This window comes from Parasteatoda tepidariorum, chromosome X1 (assembly GCF_043381705.1).
Source record: "Parasteatoda tepidariorum isolate YZ-2023 chromosome X1, CAS_Ptep_4.0, whole genome shotgun sequence".
In the NCBI taxonomy this organism is placed as follows: domain Eukaryota; kingdom Metazoa; phylum Arthropoda; class Arachnida; order Araneae; family Theridiidae; genus Parasteatoda; species Parasteatoda tepidariorum.
In genome coordinates, this window is record NC_092214.1 from 35,415,853 (window position 1) to 35,431,931 (window position 16,079).

At 30.1% G+C, this 16,079-nt stretch overlaps 1 protein-coding gene and 1 long non-coding RNA gene across 3 annotated transcripts in view; one reads left to right on the top strand and one right to left on the bottom strand.

Moving 5' to 3' along the window:
• Nucleotides 1-4,082, bottom strand: part of LOC107448989 (sarcoglycan beta) — a 135,009-nt gene extending 130,927 nt beyond the window's left edge. Inside the window, exon 1 of one of the 2 annotated variants that reach the window (XM_043040634.2) lies at nt 3,939-4,082. The gene's annotated coding sequence lies outside the window, so the exon portion shown is untranslated. The remainder of the gene's footprint in view (nt 1-3,938) is intronic. The other variant, XM_071187806.1, reaches the window with a different exon arrangement.
• The window catches only part of LOC107448990 (uncharacterized), a 60,062-nt gene that overhangs the window by 15,767 nt on the left and 28,216 nt on the right, over nt 1-16,079 (top strand). The window lies entirely within an intron of this gene.

Here is a 16,079-nt window from a genome sequence, read left to right on the forward strand (position 1 = left end):
GACAAATCTTCATCCTGTGGCAAATTATAAGTATAAATATTTTGCATGAAATTTAAAGAAAAAGTGTACCTCCCGTATTACACCCGTGTGATCTCAGCGTTTTTCGAACTTTAAGTGCTGGCTTTTAAATTATATATATATATATATATANTAATCGGATATTAAAATATTGGATTAATATTAAGATATCAAGGAATATGTCAGTATATATATATATATATATATATATATAGTGGTGCGTAGCAGGAAAATATCAGTACAGATATTCCAGGGACTCAACGGTTGAACATATTTATGAATTATATTAATTTTAATAACATTTTTTAAACGTGTATAAAGTGAACTGAGAACTTAACTTAGCATTTTTAAAGCTTGTTAATGATAATTATTTTAAGGAAATTAATAAAATCTTCGTAAAACTAATTATGATTCGGCGAAGATATCAGAAAATCCACTTATGCATAAGTATATTAAAATTTTTAATAAACTGAAATTATTTCTTTCAACCTTATTGCTGTGATTTTCAACCAATAGTGAACCGAGAGTTGCTTTTTCTTAGTTTAAACCATGAGTTTTGTTCTTGAAACAACATGTAATTAAACAGAGAAATATGAATTTAATTTACATTATGAAAAATACGACAACCGAAGATGGCGTCTTCAGGGGGTACTAGCTCCAGAAGCCATAAATGCAAAACCTTTTCATTTCATTTTTTCATTTCTCATTGCTTCCTTTGTTTCAATTCATATTGGATTTTCAGAGATCTCTCAATTGAAAAAGGTTTTGCATTTATGGCTTCCTGAGCTGGTACCCCCTGAAGACGTCAGCTTTGGTTGTCGTATTTTTTCATAATTTTCATTTTTCATTGTTTCTTTTGTTTCAATTCCTTTTGGATTTTCAGCTGCATAGCGCGTTTTTCCACTCGAAGTATTGTTTTTAATTGCTTTAATTATTTTGATTTTTTTTAAAATTTAATTTACATTATTATTTCATATTGTAAAAACTAAATTCTTTTTATTTGAAATTTAGTTATATTCGTTTTCTGCCATTCTGTAAGTATTTTGTTAATCAATATTATCATTTACATGTTACCAGTATTATTAGTCATGTAGATAATCTTTCTTCTCTGTTTTTTATCTCTCGAAAAAAATAAAATTTGTTTTGTTTTGCATAATTTGTACTGAATCAACAATGATATTTTTAAAATAGATCCTTGCCTCTTTTGTTTTGAGGTGGGGACTAAAGAAAGTTGGCAACTCTTGGCTATTGAAACTTTCATTACAAATTATGAGAAGTTAGAGAGGAGAAGAGTTCGTCGGAGTGTATTTATTTGCACATACTTTGTCAGAAAATGCGACTAGGATAAAAAAGTTGTTTTAGCAATTAATAATAAATAAATAAATATTCTCTAAAATAATTCAAATGCAGTCAGAACAAATTTTTAGCTGGAAATTATTTTAACATTTAATACAGTTCATTGGTAACCATGTAATCTTAAGTCAGTAATAAAACTTTTAAACCATCGTGCTGTGATACTAGTACCTTATGGAAGCAACTTCAGTGCTTTTTATTCATAATTCTTTAAAAAGTATTTTAAATAGTTTTCCTTACCAATATGCAGATTAATATGATGTGTATTTTTGGAATCTTTACGAAAAATGGAAGAAAAAAAATTCATGCTTATTTAGGGATGCAAATATTTTACCAAGAAAAAAAACCCACATCGAAATTGTTTAATTACAGTAGAAGATAACTGACGTAATAAACATCAAAACAGGCTTAATTGGCGTTTGAATCTAGTAGAAGTTAAATTTGGAGGTTGTTAATAATAATCGTCTTTCAACTCCATTCTGGTTTCTTCGGCAATCAAATCTGTCTTGTTCTTTAATACCCTTACCTTCTTCTACCTAATTAGTAAAATTTTGAAAGCGTTTTATTTTCCCCCGGCTAAATATTAATTTGTGACCCCTAAAATGCATACTTTTCTGTTTTAAATTTTGATAAGGATTCTAAAAATACATTAAATACTGTATTTACGGAACAATTTCATATTAATAACTGTGATTTTTATGAAAAAATATTTTGATTTGTTATCTGTCTATTCTACTTTATTGTCTACCATGCGTTGCGATATTCCTCAGAAAAACGAAAAACTCAAATTACTAACTTAGATTAGAAAGATTAACTTAAAAGATTTAAGGAAGTATTAAAAGAAAATTGAAGTAGGGTTGCTGTGAGCTGTAGCGCAACTAAGGGGGGGGGGAGGAGACATCTCCCAGGCACAGCCTCAGAGGGGTACTAAAATCTTAACATATAGGACATTATTATTTCAAAAAATATTTTGTCTTTAAGTTTTTTACCCCGTAATTTGCAAGTGAAACGGGTGTTGTTTTAAATATTTTTTTTTTGATTTATCTAAATTTTTTACATGTTGTCTATTATTGTAGTTTTAATTGGTAGTAGCATGCCATTTTTAAAATTATTTTTAATGAATTGGTGACAGAAAAAAATGCTTTAAGTAAATCAAAGGCCATAAACGCGATCAAAAATATGCTATATGTGCAAAGCCAGCTAGAAAGTAACATACACACTGTTAAATTTTTAACAAAATCAAATAAAATTAAAGAGCCGCTTTTTTTTAAAGCACCATTTAGAGTTTGAAAAATCTTCTTGAGCATATAATTTACAATCCAATGCCAATCGTGGAGAATTTCAGTTTTTGCAAAATCTAAGGCATAAATTGGTCTGGAAAAGCAAACACTTTAAGCCTGACATATTGCAAACAGGGTTCATAAACTAAATTTGTCCCCCAGATATGTAAACCTTAGTTACGCTTCTGGCTGCGCAGAGGATTAGTATCAGTTTACATAATATAGATAGTGTTAATTTATATTAAATTTAAGAGAAAAATATGTCGAACTTAAATTGTTTTGGATGAAATATTGTTTTATTTCAACACTTTTATCACACACACATCATATAAAATAAAAACATCAGAGCCCGTAATATTTTAATAAAAAAAGAGAATTCTATTAAAAACTCTACTTCACCATTAGTGTTAATAGAAAATTCTTGCGAGGATTAAAAAAAGAACACAAAATAACTAAAGATGTTTTTAATATGCGATTTCTTTTTGCTTGAATGATTTTATTTATAAAATATGCGCCATATTTTATAAAACAAAGGAGAAAAAAGGGAATAATTGAAGACTTTATTTAATGTGAAATGTTTATAAAAGTTAGTTTATACTCAAATAACTAATAAGGAAAGATAATATATAAGGAACTTTAAAACGCTGAAATTACCAAAAAGTAAACATAGCTGAAAACGTAAAAGATAAGTTTATGAAAAGTTTCCTTTTCAATAATGCTGCGCCATTGTTTTGAAAATTATATTTTATTTACTTAGTCCTAAAATAAATATTTGCAACATATCTATCTAAACAATTCAAAATTTATTTCAGAGTCATAATATTTTATATTGTGCTGCTATGTATTTAAATGAGTTATTAAATGTTGAGTTTGGTTGAGAATGCATCAATTAAGGAAACAATGACAACTGTTTTTTAATTTTTGAAGAACAATGATTGTGAAACAAAGCATTAATTAACTCGAGTTTCGTATGACCTAAAACTTCCTTTATTAAAATTATTTTAGCAAAGTTTCCGTTTGAATAAATCCTGTATTTTAGAAATTATCACAATATATTTGAAAAAAAAGCTGTTTGTCGGACAACATTGAAGGAAATCATCAACAGCTTAAAATCTTCACGTCTTGGAAATTGAGAAATTGAGCATAAAAATCTATCTTAATAAGAATGAATTAGTTTTAAAAAACTATTTCACATTGTTATATAATTCTTCAAATTGTGTTATTTTAGGAACGGAAAAATCAAAACATCAAAATAAAATTAAACACCAATGTGAAGAAGAGACGTACCTCTATTTTCTCACTTTTACTTTTCTTCAAAAACGTCAGGAACTGAATTCTTGCAACAGCTGTTGACTTATTATGCAACTGAATATTTCAATTCATTTTAGTAGAAGTAGTAGTACTAGTATTTTATTTACGTCGCTCTAGAGTTGTACAATGAGTTACTGGTGACGGGTTGTGAAACATCCCTAATAATGATCCGAAGACATGACGTTACAGTTTTGAACCTCTGCGGGGGGGGGTGACTCTCCCGTTTCCATAGCCCGATGACCAGTGTGCCAAGTTGAGCACTCTGTGTTAGAACAGTTCAATGAGGCTGAATATCGCGTATCACCGGATTCTACGCGGACTTATCAAAAAAGTCCCTCCCCCCCCCAATTGAAACCGAACTTCCATCCCACCCCCAACCTTACCAACTACCCCAAGTCAAAACCCACACCCCCTCCCTAACAAAAGCCAATGATGCTTGCCGTCGGTCATGTGCTAGGAACCATGTCTTACGATTAGTATACTGCAGAAAATATTTTTTTGAAACGGATAGTTAGGTTAACACTAAAAAAAACAGAGTTTCTTAGATTTGGAAACAGCAAAGAGTAAAATTGTTCAACTGCAGCTGCTTTTTCTTCAGGTTTCCAGATTAGTGCTTTATAGTCTAATACCCGTATGGTAGGGTATTTTTATTTATGCCACGCTAAAGCTGCACAATGGGCTATTGGCAACGGTCTGGAAAATGGTCTGATCCGGAGAGAGCATCCCGTTTTACAGGGAGGGCACATTCACACACCATCCATCCATCCGCAGATCGTTATTTTGACCTGAACCAGAACAAATTTTGTAATTAGTGTAGGGTCAAATACCAAATTTGGCCTAACATCATGTTTTTGGAAGATCTGAATTCAAGTACATTGGAAAAAGTATATAAGTTCAGAAGTAGGCTGTTCTTATATATTGTTTTTAAGTCTATTATAGTGAGACTCTATAGTTTAGAGATGCATTCACAACATGCTGATTCCTATTTATGCTTAAGCAAGGAACCCACGACACTTGGAAAATTACAGTTTACTTATTGGCGATCATCAGTTTGGAGATTCAAACTCATAGGATTTGCGTACTCGTAGAACTCGTCTATTTGCGCACCAAATTCAGCTGAAAATAGTCCTAGTAAAAGAAGAACAATCCTGCAGTCTTTTGAACTGGATTCTGTGTAATATTTATTTGTTTATTCACATGTTTATGTTGGCTCGCCCTCCCAATAAATTAAAATAATTACATTAATAAATATGTAGCAGAAATTTGAGAAGGACTACGCAAAGTTGCATCTAGACTTACGGCTGGATTTGAACCTTGCACTTCACGCTTCAGAGCATTTAGTAGAAGGGTCATGCTCCTAGGGCAAGTCCGAGAGATAATGCTGCTTTTCTTCTCAGTTTGTGAAACAGAGGTCGGAAGTTCGGATCTCCATTGAGGGGTTTCGTCCCTCCGCTAAACGTGTGAAAGGTAGCGGATTCGAATCCAACCGATAACGGTCTTAAATATTCGATTAATAGTAAATAAGTCCTTTTTAATAAATGTGTATTCCGAATTAAACATTTATGAATATTCAAAAATGATTAGCTATTGGAATGCGTACTCTGAGTTGACTGTTGCTGTTGTAGTTAATTTACGTTGCTCTAGACCTGCACAATGGGCTATTGGCGACGGTCTTGGAAGCATCCATGAAGATGACCCGATGACAAGTCATCACAATTTTGATCCTCTGCAGAGGGGATGGCACACCCACTTCATTCAGTGGACTGATCGTCAAGACACGGTTTCCAGCAGATCACCGAAGTCAAGCATCACTGGCTGCGGTCAGTGTGCGGGTGGGTGATCACTTGGATCAGTCTGCGTAGGGTCCGAGGGTGTGCGGTATTGGCCCTCGTTAAACTGTTCTACCGTAAAGTGCTCGACTGCGTGCAGGTCGTCGGGCTACCGAAGCGGGGGTGCCATCCCCTCTACTGAGGATCAAAATTGTGATGGCATGTCTTCGGATCATCCTCAAGGATGTTTCCCAGACCGTCGCCAATAGCCCATTGTGCAGATATAGTGCGACGTGAATCAACAACAAATCAAATCAATCAGCACACCCACTTTGGTAGCCCAACGAACAGCACGTGAAGTCGAGCACTTTACGGTAGAACAGTTTTAACGAGGACCAATTTTACTCTGAGTTGAATAAACATGCATAATTAAAAATAAGTACTTAAATCAGAAATTAATTTAATTGTTTTTAAATTTTAAACTTTATATACTCAAAAATGAGTATTTAACTTGAAAATAAATTAAACTGTGCATATAATCTGAAACTTTGATGCACTCAATATTTTAAGAAAATAAGTAAAACTAATATAATAATTGAAAATGCGTAATAATTGAAAATGTGTTTAAAAATGAGTTGTTACTACTATATAATAATACTATATACTTGTGAAATAAGTATATATTATTGGGAACTATCGCAAGCACACGTTATACTCATTTTCTTATGCATTTTACTATTTTTAATTAAATTGTTTCAACATTTAATGTTTCGTCATATTTAACTTTTTTAAATATTTAAGTCCTTCCCAATTTAATTATCTCTGAAATTGTATTTGATACGCTATTTTTCACTAGTTATCATCTGAAAATCCGTAGAGAATAATTTTGGCATTATAAAGTTGAAAGTTTCGCAACTGTTTGAATTTTCATCAAATTAATTCGAAATTTTGTAAATTTTATGGAAATTAGATAATAGTAAAATTTACATAAAAGTTTAGTTCATAATTATAAAGATAGCTTTTTAAATGTAAAATATTAAAAAATCAACATTAAAATACAAGGATAATTTTTTCCTTACTTTTCACATTTAATAATGACATTTTAACTTTCAAAGTCCACATTTTTAATAAAATATTGATTTAAGTACATATTATCAATTTAAAATTCTGAACTGGAAAAATGTCAACATAATAATTTTTTTATGAATTCCACGTTAATAAGAATTGATGAAATATTTGAGGTGAATTAAAACTCTATTGCATAACATTTTTAAAAATTATTTAAAAGTTTTTCGATACAGTGTTTGTTTCGAAAAGAATAGTTTAAAAATGTTTTTTAAGATCAACTTATTATAAAAATGAATTATAACTGTTATGAACCCATGGGGCTTTACGAGGAATTCGTAGTGTTACAGGGCTCTCGTTTCACTAACTAGTTAGTGTCATATTGAACGTATAATCTATACACAAAACATAACTCGTTATTTTCTAATCATCACAAAAAAGGTGCAAAATTAAATGCTATCAATACATAGTTGGCTCTTAGAAGAGTCTTTTTGTTAATTAAAGTATGTTTTAAAAGATTGAAATGAAATCTAGAAAATTAGCGTCAATGCAACAATTCTAACAATTTGCTTACAAGCATTGCTGTTAGCGCCTGTGAAAACACGATGTGTGATTGGTTAGCTTGGAGGAGAAAATAATAATTCGGCATTTTCATTGGATGAGAGTAGGAAAACGTCCAGAAAAAGAGTGCAAAGAAAATCTATTTCTATTAAATTATGACCGAACATTTTTTGGAGAACTTATAAAATTAAAAGTACTAAAAAATTCTGACTCATTTTGTCAAATGAAAAAAATTTTCCCAAAGCATCGGAGCGAACTTAAACGATGAACAAAGGTTCAGAAACAAAACAAATATGATGATTTATTCATAAAGTCCATTTATTAAGAAATGATAAAGAACAAAAATATAGTGTATGAATGGAAAAAATTCATAAAAACTACGATTTTTTCTTCCTAGATCAATGATAAAAAATATCTCCTTTACAAAACTTAATATTACAAGGTTGGTATGATGGATAATACATTGTATGTCTCCTAAGCGAAGAAATATAGTTCGGTTCAAGACCTAGGCATGCTGGGTATCAGATTACCTTGCTGATCTCGGGGAAGATTACTCCACTCAGCAAGCAAGTAATAATCAACCGAAGTTTCTGTACGTTAGTAGGAGGTGGTTGAAAGGCTGCAGCTCGTCGGCCAAGTATGTCCCGAACATGCTCAATCGGATTCAAGTCAGGTGAGAATACTGGCCATTCCATACCGATGATATCCTGAGATTAAAGGCGTTGTCATCCATAAACACAAGTTTAGCCCCCTATGGCACCCCTAAGCAAACGTACATGCTGTTCCAGAATGATGTCCAGATAAATTTTGCCTTTCAATGAATTTGTCGTTCAATGATGTCTTGGTATTAACGGTTACCTGGTGTTCTCCATATAAAAGTTTGACGAGAATCAAATTGCAAGCTAAACCTGGATTCGTCGAAAAACATCACGTGACGATGTCCACATTGCATGTTCGTTTCTTCAGGCGAATCGCTGGTGATGGTGAGTTTCCATGAACGGAACACATTTGACAGGTCTGCGAGCATATAGACCAATATTTCCCAAACATATGTACAAGATTAACCTTGAAACTGTGGTATCTGTGGCTGCAGACAGCTGACGAGACAGATCAGATTTCCGTCTGGTTCTTTTGGCAATTACTGCCTAATACCGGTCTTCATTAAGCGTTGTGATTCGAGGGAAACCTGTACTGACGTCTTGGAATCGTTGCTAAAGTCTAGAGAGGATACTTTGAACAATTCCAAGTTCCTTGGATACTTCCATCTGAGTACGCCCACAGTCAAAGCGGCCGATCATTCTGCCACGTAAATCATCCACGTGCGTCTTCTGTGTCACAACTATTCGGTTATGGCATGGGGTGGCTTACAGAACGCTTGTGAACAATTTTACTTCTTTGTCACTATTTCTTATATACCCCTCTCTTACACTCTTTGTCATTGTGACATACTATCGAACTCATTTAGTGGCTTCCTGTAATTTGCATATTATTTTCGAGGATGTGTGCGATAATTCTACAGCTGATATTTTTACTTTAGAGCTCAATTTCTGTGTGGTTCTAAATTACCCTTAATTTATGAACATGAGTGTTTGTTAAATATAATGTTTTTAATATTGTTTCATCAAGTTACAAAAAAAGGCTATTTACTGAATTCAAGTTTTTTTTTTCTTTCAGATTTTAAAATAGATTATTTCGTGAAAGAAGAATAAAAATACTTAGACGCGAAGAGCTTTTATAGTTGGGCAATTTTACAGTAGTAAATATTTTTTAACTTCTCTCATAAGTTCTAACCTATTTAATAAAGAAAAAATTATTCCAAGCATAACCTAATTAGGATTTGCCTACTCAATAATAAAATTAGACTTCTAAAGAAAATAAGTAAAAAAAAGTAAGCATCCTGATGCTTTAATTTTCCTTAGGTATCTTCTCTCTTCAACAAGAGAACAAAGAGATTAAAAAGAGAAAATTGAGAAATCGATTACCTTATTAAGTGTATCCTCTTTTTCATTTACTTATTCTCATCTTCATTAAATTATTTTATAATATTCTCAATAGCTTAAACATTAAATACATTGAATCTTGGTAAGCTAGTTTATCTAGAATTTAACTACTTTTCATAACCTAAAAGATTTTGATAGCAAAACTAAGTACTTAATTAATACAGCATTATGCAGTCCCAGTTTGTTTGAATGAGCACTTAATCTTTGTAATTCTCTTCTAACTCTAAGGTAAATATGCAGGTGTCAACTCCTTTCAAGATTACTTAGTCTCTTGTGGCAACAATGTCGAACACCAAAAGATCGTCAGAGAAAAGAGGAGACAAAGTGCAGTTTGAAACAAACCAGGGGTAATTTTCATTATATCCTGCAACATTGACTCTATAACATGGCTAGTTTAACCTTAATGTCTTCCACTTGAATCCAGGGCTTATACCGCCAATCTCTGGAGAGACTTTAGGTAGTGTAGCATAACTCCCATGGAATTAATCCCCATACGATCAACGAAAAGTCTAAAGTGTGATAAAGAGTTGGAAGGTTATTGAGAAGGGGTGACGACTCTGTATCGGCAAATTCGTAAGTGGGCAAAACTTTGTGCAATGAAGCGACACTTCGAAAGCATTAAGAAGAATAGAACTTTCCTCGTGTGTATCCATAGATTGCTGTCATTTACCATCAAAAAGGAAATTATTCTGAGGGTATATTATGGTATATAGATGATCCCAGTACTTTTATTCCAATAGAAATATCGGAAAACTAAATTAATCGAATATAAAAGAAAAGCTTAAGGAAAAATAGATTAATATTAAATATCCAATCGTTGGTATGTAAATGTTTTATCGATGTTAGTTTCGAAAATAAGAATGTACCTCGTAAATGTTTATGTAACACATAATAAAGGAGTGAGATTGAGTCATGAATCTAGCAAAATTGCGTTTTATTTACTAGGTTTAATTTGTTTAAGCCCAATACAATTACTGCAATATATGGCTTTCAGTGATTTTCATCGCTAGTTTCTAATCTCTTTAGAAAAGACAATCAAGTCTGAACGTGCTAACGTCTTGGCGATAAAAATCGCTCTACTCTGAGACGATTGCGTTTCGAAGAGAGTTTTTATTTGTTTCATACCAAATAAGGAAGAATTCACTTTTTCTTTATTTTTTTAAACACAGCTATAAGATCATCTATCCAATTAAAATTGACTTTATTAAAAAAAATATGGATAGAAAATTCATAAATAAATCATTCGGTAAGAAAATTTTTCAAGAATCTGGTAAAAATTATAGGAATCAATTTGTTGTTGGAGAAATAAGTGTTTTAATAATTCAAAGTATTTTTATAAAATTCTTATAACATCAAAGCTGCTCAATAGACTTAATAACTAGCATTACCATGGGAATTAAAACTTCGAAGATTTTTTTCTTCGATTAGTTAAAAAGCGGTCAATTGCAGCTCATACATGGTCTATAGTGGACCTTCTTTCGTAGGCTTGAAAGTTAATTTTTTTAAAACACTATTAAGGTTTATACTCAACAAATATTTATGAGTCAATTTAATGAATTAAAGTTTATTCAAGAATATTTTCTGTTACATAGATTCATAAATTTACTAGAGGAAAAATTAAAAAACGCAAAAAGCTAATCATCCGTTTCTGAAGAGAAACGGGTGAAAACGTTTTTTTTTGGGAACTCAAAAAAAAAAACATTACTTGAAACTTATAAATATTTGTTCCGAATGTGAAATTTGGTCTGAAGTTTAAAAGTATGAGTTTGGTTAAGCTCAAGGTTTTTAAGAATTAGGAAAGAAATTTTGATGTCGTAGATTATCATCAGAGGCATTAGATCAATTTAAAATGAAATTTAGTAGGGAGATAGAATGATATAATACTTACGAAACAATCGTGCATGATTGTGCGTAATCGGATGATAATCGGAGTTGGATGATATGAAGCAGTAGTTACAGAATTGAGCAAAAAAGGGTTAATATGGGTTACAGTTCCCATTTGGTGCATTTTAGTGGTATAAATACCTCACATCATTATTTTTAACAAGAAACAGAACAGTTCACGACTTACAGTGGCAATTATTCTCATCCATACAGTACCACCAATACCTCCCAGAAGAGAGAAGGCCTCAGCACTGGTTACCATAAACAAGAAATTTGATCCTTTAGTATTCCAAACGAAATGACATTTTTCTTATTTTCCTCCACTGCACAGCTTAGTAGCCCGAAGGTAGTATCATCTTCCTTACTTATCATTCACTGCGCAGTTTATTTTCGTTACGTCGGACTACTAAACTGATCCGTGCTGAGGCCTTCTCTATTCTAGACGGTACCACTTGGAGAAAATTTTCTAATTAAGGAAAGTCGCTGATCAAACTAGCATTATGGAGTCACTTGATGTCATACATTACTTGACTCCATTACGTGTCATGCGATCATGTGTATTTATTAAAAATGCTAGATATTTACTTCATTTGTCAATCTATCTTCAAACTAATTTTCATATTAATCGGCTCAAGGAGTTTTAAGATAACCGAGGAAATCTGAAAATTGTCCTGAACACCACCACTGTTATAAAATTTCGTATTGAACTTTTATATCCTTCACATTTGTCACAGCTTTATGAGCCATATTACTGTGGAAGGTTTTTGAAGCTTACCAGCGAATTTGCTCAATATTTTGGTTAAAGGTAAAATAAATTTTCGTGTAAGTACTGTATTTAAATCTATTTATTCTCATCAGAAATTAAGGATGTTAGGAGTTAAGAGGGTTTATATAGGGTTTTCCGTAAAGAGCACCCTTAACATATATTTTTAAATTCCCTATCAAAAAACGAAAATTTAACCTATTGGGCTTCGCAAATTAATATTTAAGCAAAAAAAAAAAAAAAAAAAAAAAAAAAAAAACCGCTATTACAATCTGACAAATTAGAGTACTGGGAGGTGAATTTAATAAACAACAAGACAAGGAAAAAACCGAAGTTAGAAAGATGCTTATTAGAAACACATCAAGTTTCCACATTCAGTTATAACTGTTCTGGATTTTAATATATAAGCTACTTATTCAGTGGTTTGACAGATTTTCATTGCGTTTTTATTTTTTAGTCACCTGAATTTGTGACCCTTGATATGTATGCTTTTTGTTTTCCTTTTTGACAAGAATTTTTAAAATATGCATAAAGGGCGGTCTTTGCAGAACACCCAGTATATTACATAACTAATTAAAACTGTTCCAAAAGGCTGTGAAAGTATAATACTGTGACTAATGTAAGAGAATTTTGCATTCGTAAAGATCTTTATTGTAAAAATGATAATTCAACAATTTTTATAAAAATGTATGGACTCAGCTTCAAGGCTGCAGTACTTCTTAAATTAATTAGTTTGTTAAAGCAAACATAATATGTTATTTTCCATTCTATTATCATGTTTAAAGTAAAAAGTTGAACCTTGATAGGAATTTAAAATTATACACAAATGATTATTTTATATTTATAATGAATTTAATTTTGTTTGTAATGAAACATAATTATTGTTAATTATTGTCTTCATTATTGTTTAGAAAGAAATAAAGAACCTTATGTTAATGGCACAGTCTTATCTGTTAATTAAGTCTGCACAAGAAATAAAACAGAAAATTTTAACTATTACGACAGGATTAAAATTAAATAAGTGAAACATACATTTAAACTAACAATCTTAAAGTAGATTATTATCATTGAATTTCAAATGAATTAAACGAAAGTATCTTTAAATCCATGCAGATTTTGGAGAAAAAAAACTAATAACAATATTAAGCGAGGAAATTTCCAGTTTAATAATTAAAAAAGATTTCTAGATTCTGAAACCATGAAATAATTAGATAATTTAAAAAAGATGAGAACTGAAATTTTCTTCGAATTGATCATTTTAAAGTTAATATAGATAAGATTATGTTTAGTTAAACATTTTTCTCTTCATATAAATATTAACTTTAGTATTAAAACAAATGTTATACATTTTTAAAGCTGGTTTTGTCAGCAATTAAAAAAGCAGGAAACATCTATCGCATTTTTTCTCTTTGTTGTTTACTTTTGATTGAGATTTTCCAAAAACAATTTAGACAACTTTAAAAAAAATGAATAGAAAAGAATTAAGCGGAGAAATGCACAAAAATGAAAAAGTTTTCGTAAAAAATTAAAATTAGTTAAAAATTAACAAAAATGTGACAATCATAAATGACATGAAATTCTGCTCGATACAAAGCTGCAACCTGGTGATGATCCAGCTGAATAAATATTTAAATAAAAAAAAAGATAAAATGGGTCAAACCTTTCATGTTTCCCCTGTTTGCAACTATGCTGATTGATAAGACATAATAATTCCCTAAAACTCTAAATGTCTTCTTCTGTCTTGTAATCCACTTACTTTTTTCCTCAACAGGGTAAATTTCTAGCAAAGTTTTATTGATGTCGTTTACGAGATAAATGTTAAAAAAAATTGAGATAACAATTAAGATAAAAAATTGCTTCAATGTAATTTTTTCAACTAAGACATTGTTATTTCTTTATTTTATTGTATCTAAGACTTATCCAAACAGTAAATATAAACGATAAAAGTGTTACATTTGAGAGTATTTGGTTTCGAATAGTACACATTTCACCACTTACTTTAACTATTCCCAAAAGTGAAAGCTAAGAACTATATTATTTTCCGTTAGAGTTCCCGTAATTGTATGGAGAAAGAAACACAAAAAATGCATTATTTTTTCCTCCTTAAGCTATCTTCTAATTGACTTTCTGCAAATTTATTTCTAAGATACCTAAAATGCTTTAAGTACGTTAAGGAAAAAGTTTTACTTATCTTAAATAATAAATATTAGAGTAGTAAAATAATTACACACAATCATTATCAATTATCATCCATTAATCGACCTTAGCATGCTAATTTTATCTTGCGTTCATTTAATAAAAATAATACTTAATGGATTAATAAAAGCAAACGCATGCAATCATATTTCTATCACTAAAGCGTATTACAAGTAAAAAAATATTAACTGTATATTTCTGTAACGTTAAAAAAACTTTTTTTTTATAGAATAATAAAAAAAACACCCAAACAATTGTCAAACAATAAAGACTCGTATCAATAAATTGGCAAAAGCGAATGAACTTTAACGTAAAATTAACTTAAATAAGTTAAGTGTACGTTACAGTTATGATTAATAAATTAATAAAAATATTTCACAGAACTTTTTATTATTTACAAACGTATCTAACCACTAAATTATCAAAAGCAAGTTAATTTTATTCATTCAAGTAATAAAAATAAAGTTTTCTTGTTTTTTAACAATGCAAGATTTCATAATATTATGAAAATTTTTGAATAAGGTAAATAAGTTATTTGAAAGATTCCTGAGAAAGTTTTTTTGTTTAAAATTTATCTTTAACAAAAATACTTATTTTTTAATTATAATCAAACTGTCTAAATTAAATCGATAAATAAAAGATTACGCATTATATGATACGAAAATATTTAATTTAATCTAGTGTTAATAAGGTATGCCTAAAAACTGATTATTTATCATCAATTAAAACAATAAAAATAATTATTTAACATAAATTATTAAATTGTTTTATAAAATTATTTTTCAGAATGAAAAATACAAAATTGTTTTGATTCGTTCAAAATTGATTAATTTTTGGAATTATTTCAATAAATATCGCATAAAATAAGCAAAAAATAAAATTAAAGTTAACAGGGTCAAACTTTCGACCACTTGTTTCGAAAATTGGAGCCAATTTTAAGAGGTCATGTCTGCACTTCTAATTTTAAAAATCAGAAATTTAAATCTGTCGAAAAAATGCCTTTTTATTATAAAAAAATTACTCATATTTCTGATTTCCAAACTAATTAACTAATGCATCAATGATAATTAATTTTCGTTGAATCTCTTTAACACTTATTAATTACTGTATCTCAGGTTATGAAAACTTTATCTTAAATCAGAAATGAATTTTACTTTTCAAAGAAATCTGGTTGCTTAGTCTTGTAAAAATTATAACTTATTGTAAATTTTACGAATAAAATGTATTTTTGCAAACATTTAAATTAAATACAAAAGTTCGGGTGTTCCAAATTTATTTCTTAAGTGATTTTCCATGTTTAAAAATTATAATGGAAAAATCTTCCATGAAATAGTAACATCACATCAATTATCAGAGTTGCAATACGCAATAGAACTGCATATTGCTGAAAGTATTCTACTTGAATACTTGTTATTTGAAACACTACAATTGCTGAATGCATTTTATCTGAATTTGAAACTGCTTCAATGTTTTTCTTAGACTTTTGTAAATGGAAGAAAGCTTTGTTTTCTTCGGATTCTGAATATCATAAGTGGAAAGATCATATTACATATATTTATTCAAAAATTTGTGCTTTTTGCCCGATGTATAAATTACTCCTACTATAAAATGTTCTATCTCTTCTTTGTGAAACATACAAAAAAGGATATATCGAAGAGTGATGGAGGATACAAGAGTAAATCACAAACATTCCTTAATGAAAAAAATTCTACATGTTTGATTTCATTTTAGTGTCTTTTTTTGTCACTTAAGTGCTTTTTTGAAAGCAAATGATCATACTCCCAGTGCTGACTTGTCACAATGGAATAGAATTTTAAATATAATATAATATATATACATATAATATATATAGCCATAATTTTTACTCTGAATATATTTT